This window comes from Elaeis guineensis, chromosome 13 (genome assembly GCF_000442705.2).
Source record: "Elaeis guineensis isolate ETL-2024a chromosome 13, EG11, whole genome shotgun sequence".
NCBI lineage: Eukaryota > Viridiplantae > Streptophyta > Magnoliopsida > Arecales > Arecaceae > Elaeis > Elaeis guineensis.
In genome coordinates, this window is record NC_026005.2 from 58,891,094 (window position 1) to 58,898,267 (window position 7,174).

Sequence of the window (7,174 nt, forward strand, 5' to 3'; positions counted from 1 at the left end):
AATCTTGGCAGCTTGAGCCCAAATTCGGTCGCTGGTGCTCTTCTTGCATTCCTCAAGCTCCTTTGCGAAGTCCGCCTTCCTCCGGCTATACTCCATGATCCCCTTCACGTGGAGATTTCGAAAGCGGGTGGCCTCCGCGGTGGCTTCAGAATGATCCTCTCTCAATCTACGAAGCTCGCCTTCCATCTTCTTTGACTTTTTTGTCAAGTGAAGGACTTCCTTCTTCAGCCGCTGGATCATCGACTTCAGTGGAATCCCCAGGGGCAGGGGAAGTGCTTCAGCAGGGCACTGCCATCGGAAGGCAAAAGCGTCAAGACACGCCTCATCACAGAAAGAAAAGTAGAGAGAAAAAAGGAAGGAGGGAGAAGCCATCCACGATAAGAAATTCAACTTTATTGATTGGATGATCCTTGAAGACAAAAAGAAAAAGAAAAATTATGGTAAAATAAAAATACAAGGTCAGAGGTCTCAGACCTCAGGGGCAGGAGTTGGAGAGCTCGGCGTTCCTGGAAGGGGGGCTGCGGCAGCAGTGGTAGCGGGAGAGGGATCGGCTTCGTCTTTAGACTCCTCACCCAGGAAGCTGAGGTCGAGCTTCAAAAATTTTCTGGCCACCTTCTCCTGGCAGAGCTCGAACCCCTTGATGAACGCCTCCTGGCCGAATTGGTCATTCAGGTCCCTCATCTTCGCAGAGGTCTTGAATTCCTCTACCGCAAGAACCCTGGCCTCCGAGACCAGGACTGAAATCTGCTTAGCCAAGTTGGCGACCTCGGCCTTCGCCTTTCTCACCATCTCCTCCAAGGTCTGCTTCTCCTCCTCCCGGGCTTGTTTCTCTCTTTCCAGAGCCTCTTGGAGGATGACTACTTCGGCTGCCTTTTCTTTGAGGTGAGCGACCTCGGCCCGACAACGCTCCTCCACTTGGACGACGTCCCTCCTTGCCCGATTCGTCGCCTCGATATTGGCGAGGAGCTGGTGCCCAATCTGCAAGGGCGACGAGGGGATCAGAACAAGGGCCGAATAGCCGGTTAAATGAAGATTTGTTTACCTCGAGGAAGGACCCTAGGGAGTCCCAAACCCACTGCTCAGGATCGACGTGGTCGATCCTCTCGACGACTTCAGGCAGGATGCAGCCGTCGATCAACCGCCTGATCAAGTCCCTATCATTGAAGGGATTCTCCGGCTCCTCCTCAGAACAGAGGGACTCGTCAGCGGTGGTTCGATGGCTACTCACCCTGCGGGCCACCGACTTCCTTCTCTTCCCCCTCTCGACTACGGGTGCCTCCATGGAGCGGACCCCCGAAACGGGAGCCCCAGTCGGTGGACTCCTCGAAGAAGCCCGGGGGCCATGGGTTCAGCGTCTGTGGGAACGTCGATCGCTGGAGCCGCTTGGACGGGCACGGCCAAGCTCGACTCCTCTACCCTGGCCCTCTTTGCCGATCCAGAGACCGCGGCACCCTTTCTTTTATGGGCCTTGAGGCCCCTAGCAAGCATCCGTGCTGCTTCAGCGTCCATTCCTTAAAAAAAAAAAAAAAGAGAGAAAGGGGGGAAAGATTAGAAATCAATAATGGAATGAAAAAGGAGTGGCACAAAAAAAAAGGGGGGGAGAAGGAAAAAAAAAAAGAGAAAGAAGAAGGACAGAAGAAAAAAAGAGAAAGAAAAAGATGAAGTACTCGCAGGATCCTAGGGGCTCAGGCCGATGTTGAACAAAAATTGCTCCCTCAAAAGGTTGGGAAGGGAAGGAGCGGAATAGGCGAGAAGCTTCCGGGTAGCCTAGAGGTCGTCCTCCCCCAGGCTGGGGGTCCGACGGACAGAATCCCTCAGAGAGCCCCAAGGGGGCAGGCCCAGCCTCAGGGTCGGGCAGTGGACGAAGAGGTATTTCCCCTTTTAGTTATGGATTGAAGAGGGGGCACCTTTCAGCAACCCCTTCTTGCCGAACTGAGGGGAGAAATACCACCAGTCTTTTGCCGAAGGATGACGCTTGAAGGTATAGAAGTGCCTAAACAGAGAGAGGGACGGTCGGACCTCGACTACGTGGCAAAGGGAGAGAAACCCTATCAAAAACCTAAAAGAATTCGGAGCAACAGAAGCCAAAGAGATGTCTAAGAAGCGGAAGAGGGCAACAACAAAGGAAGGAAGCGGAAGCCGGAGTCCGGCACGGAACGCCTCCTGATATAGGCAAAAACGATCGGGTGGGGGAGTGCTAGCCCGGTCGGAGGGGCCAGGCAGCTCCAGGTCATACTCCGGAGGAACTCCGTACTGAACCCTTATCAGAAGGAGTTCATCCAGAGTCAGGGAGCATGGAATGGCGCCCGGCGTAAAAATCGGGCGAAGCCCAGCCCCAGATGCGGGTTCGTCTACAGAACGAGGGACCTAGGGGGTTGAGGCGGAAGAACTCCCGAAACCACTGGGAGCGGAAGAGCCAGAAGACATTTCGAATAGCTTCGAATGAAGACTCTAAAGATCCCGAAGAAGACGGACAGGACAAAAGACTAGGGGCCACAGGAGACTAACTCAGAGGAATACAACAAAAAAAAAATGGCAAAGAAAAGGCCCCTAAGTGGCGGGAAGAAAGATGAAGGTTCTGGGACTAACCTAGATCGCTCTGAGGGATGCAGAGGGGTGAGGACAGGGACGACTCGAAGGGCGCCTATGGCCCGAGAAGACACCAAGAGAAACAGGGCTCTCGAAGAAAGGGCAGATACTGATAGAACTCTGGAGCGGAATAGGACCCCTAAAGGTGGAAGGACGGGTTTAAATAGACCCTGGGATCCGGCGCCATAATGATCGCGAATCCCCCCAGGCCGGCCCGCACCCGACACGTGTCCCACTCACCACGACAGGCGGCTAAAAGCGGCTGACGGTTGGCAGGGTCATTATTGCACCGTACCTGGGCCAGTGTACCAGCGAGAATTTCGAAGGGTCCCTTCATATCGCCCCGATTCGAAAAGACTCCAGCATGCGCACATTTAATGCCAAAATATCTGGGGGCGGTCGTGCGCAGGATTCGAGGGGACTACTTCGGCTATGCCAATCTCTCTGTACTTCCTTCATTCGAAATTCAAACTCGGAAGTAGGGAGACTGGTGTTGGGTATAAAATACCCTCAGCCGAAGTTCGCAGCGGGATTGACCCTTGCAGGCTCCGTCCCCGACTTCAACCGCAAGAAGGACTCCGCCCGGGCTCCTACGGGAGCCGGGCTCCGTCGCCAACTCCAACCGCTGGTAGACTCCGCCTGGACTCCTACGGGAGCTGGGCTCCGTCACCAACTTCAACTGCTGGTAAGCTCCGTCCGGACTCCTACGGGAGCCGGACTTCGCACCTGACTCCAGCTGCAGGAAGATTCTGTCCGGACTCCTATGGGAGCCGGACTCCGTCCATGACTTCAACTGCAAGAAGGACTCCGCCCGAGCTCCTACGGGAGTCGGGCTCCATCGCCAACTCCAACCGCTGGTAGACTTCGCTCGGACTCCTACGGGAGTCGGGCTCCGTCACCAACTTCAACTGCTGGTAAGCTCCGTCCGGACTCCTACGGGAGCCGAACTTCGCACCTGACTCCAGCTGTAGGAAGATTCCGCCTGGATTCCTATGGGAGCCAGGCTCCGTCCATGACTTCAACCGCAAGAAGGACTCTGCCCGGGCTCCTACGGGAGCCGGGCTCCATCGCCAACTCCAACCGCTGGTAGACTCCGCCCGGACTCCTAAGAGAGCCGGGCTCCGTCACCAACCTCAACTGCTGGTAAGCTCCGTCCGGACTCCTACAGGAGCCGGACTTCGCACCTGACTCCGGCTGCAGGAAGACCCCGCCCGGGCTCCTACGGGAGCCGGGCTCCGTCCCCGAATTCAACTGCAGGAAGACTCCGCCCGGACTCCTACGGGAGCCGGGCTCCGTCACCAACTTCAACTGCTAGTAAGCTCCGTCCGGACTCCTACGGGAGCCGGACTTCGCACCTGACTCCAGCTGCAGGAAGATTCCGCCTGAATTCCTACGGGAGTCGGGCTCCGTCCATGACTTCAACCGCAAGAAGGACTCCGCCCGGGCTCCTACGGGAGCCGGGCTCCGTCGCCAACTCCAACCGCTGGTAGACTCCGCCCGGACTCCTACGGGAGCCGGGCTCCGTCACCAACCTCAACTGCTGGTAAGCTCCGTCCGGACTCCTACGGGAGCCGGACTTCGCACCTGACTCCAGCTGCAGGAAGACCTCGCCCGGGCTCCTACGGGAGCCGGGCTCCGTCTCCGACTTCAACTGCAGGAAGACTCCGCCCGGACTCCTACGGGAGCTGGGCTCCATCACCAACTTCAACTGCTGGTAAGCTCCGTCCGGACTCCTACGGGAGCCGGACTTCGCACCTGACTCCAGCTGTAGGAAGATTCCATCCGGATTCCTACGGGAGCCGGGCTCCATCCATGACTTCAACCGCAAGAAGGACTCCGCCCGGGCTCCTACGGGAGTCGGGCTCCGTCGCCAACTCCAACCGCTGGTAGACTCCACCCGGACTCCTACGGGAGTCGGGCTCCGTCACCAACTTCAACTGCTGGTAAGCTCCGTCCGAACTCCTATGGGAGCCGGACTTCACACCTGACTTCAACTGCAGGAAGACTCCGTCCGGACTCCTACGGGAGCCGGGCTCCGTCACCAACCTCAACTGCTGGTAAGCTCCGTCCGGACTCCTACGGGAGCCGGACTTCGCACCTGACTCTAGCTGCAGGAAGACCTCGCCCGGGCTCCTACAGGAGTCGGGCTCCGTCCCCGACTTCAACTGCAGGAAGACTCCGCCCGGACTCCTACGGGAGCCGGGCTCCGTCACCAACTTCAACTGCTGGTAAGCTCCGTCCGGACTCCTACGGGAGTCAGACTTCGCACCTGACTTCAACTGCAGGAAGACTCCGCCCGGACTCCTACGGGAGCCGGGCTCCGTTACCAACTTCAACTGCTGGTAAGCTCCTCTAGACTCTTACGGGAGCCGGACTTCGTACCTGACTTTAATTGCAGGAAGACTCCGCCCGGGCTCCTACGGGAGCCGGGCCTCATCCTCGATTTCAACTGCCGGTGAGCTCCGCCCAGACCCCTACGGGAGCCGGACTCCACCCCCAGCTGTGATTGAAGGAAGACTCCATCCGAACTCTTGCGAAAGCCGGATTTTGAGCTCCTCTTGGACAGATGGCTAACTACCTCTCTCCGCCAGACACTCCAGTCGGACTTCAGCCAGCAGACCTTCAACCCCTAGCGCGTTGTGTAACGGCCGCGATTCTGCTCCATTCCCTGCGACAGATTCCACGCGGCTCCATCACCCCACGACCCTGCTCCACCTCCTGCGAAAGATTCCACGCGGCTCCATCACTCCCTGGCAGGCCATAATAATGGCCACGGCCCTGCTCCACTTCCTGTGATGGATACTGCATGATTCTTCTATCCTCTGACATGTCACGACAACGGACGCCGCTCTGCTTCTCGTGGCAGACTCCACGTGGCACGCTCCGGTAATAGCCACGGGTCCACCCCACTACTCTCCACAACAAACTTTTCCTGACCATGGGCGGCCCACTGCCAGACGGTTACAGGCATCACCATCAGTTTGTTGCCCCCTCCGCCTATAAAAGGGGGAACTCCAGATACGTTATTCCGTAAGCTCTCGTTCTTTACCTAAAAACTTTGCAAAAATTTTCGTTCGAGCACTCCATTCTTGTTGAGGTAGAGAACTGACTTGAGCATCGGAGGGTCTTGCCGGAGCAACCCCACCTTCGGTTTAGACTTCTTTTGCAGGTCCCGACGGCGACCGTGACTCCCTCGACTCCAGCTTCTCCGGCGCAAGTGGATTTTTGCACCAACACTATCAAATCAGGATTTGATAAAATTATAATTTTGCCCCTGAAATGCAATAAGTTTTTTTCAAGCGAAAATCATTAGTAACCCCTTCAAATACTTTGTAATCATCAAAATCAATCCAAGGAGCAACAATCTCCCCCTTTTTGATGATGACAAAACACTTGAGCAAAAGCTATATAAGACATTGAGCATGAATTTCAAATTTATGAAGATGCATCATTTAAGTATTATAGCCATGCATTGGAATGAAATGCATCATAGATAGTTTGAAGATAAATGTGAAATTTGCTATCAATTTGAAAATTGCTTATGAATGCATTTGCTTGGAAAGAAGAGCTGATGATTTTGATTCTTTGGCACATGACACATGTGCCCATTTGCTTATATTGCTCATTTGATTCTTTATGATACCACTTCCCCTTTTTGACAGCATCAATTGAGATTCTTTACTCTCCCTTTTTGAATATATTTTCTCTATTCCTTCCTTTTGATGGGATTAATTTTACTTCTTTAGCTTCCTTCTTTATTGGTTGTTTCTTAATTGCTTATTGTTTCACTCTCCCTTAATATGGCAAACATAAAAGATATACTAATTGGATATCATGGATAGGAGTTATTTTGCATACTCATAATTAAAAGCAACTTAATTTGAAAGTCATTCATTGATAGTCAAAGAGTATATATATTTATAATCAAAAAATGACAGATTACATAGTTGTTCCAATACATATACCAAAATACAAAAGTTAATCAGTTAACATCATTACATGGCCCAAAAGATAGATCCTAGACTAAAACTAAAGAAAAAGACTAACTACACAGGATCTAGTAGAGATCATGACTGGATGGATCAGAGTCAGATGAATCGGAGATGGGGTGAGAAGGATAAAGGATCACAACCAAGGGCTCGTCCTCGACCCCGTCTGCCTCTGTCATGGGTGGAGGTGCCGGCAGGAGTGGAGGGATGTGAAGATCTTGAAGGCTGAGAAGCAACAGACTGAGCTACAAGAGAGAGTCTGATAGTGTCCAGAAGGTTTAAGGCTCTCAAAATAGACTGTAGTAGTGCAGTGAACGGGTGGAAGCATGCTCACTAGAGCCTCTAATCTCTCTCCTCAGAAAGTCAAATCCGCTCTCCAAGACTCCTCGCAGTCTGGCTGCCTCCGTAGATAGGTCTGAGACCTCAGTGATGTCCCCATGTGGCTGTGGATGGGCTAGATCCAGTACTTGCCTCTGCAAGTCAAATACTCTGACAGTCAGTCTCACCACACAATCCTCAAGCTGCTCGATGCGAACTGACTGATCAGAAATCATCTGAAACACAGTGGAGATGTGGGGGATCAGTGCCTGATCAGA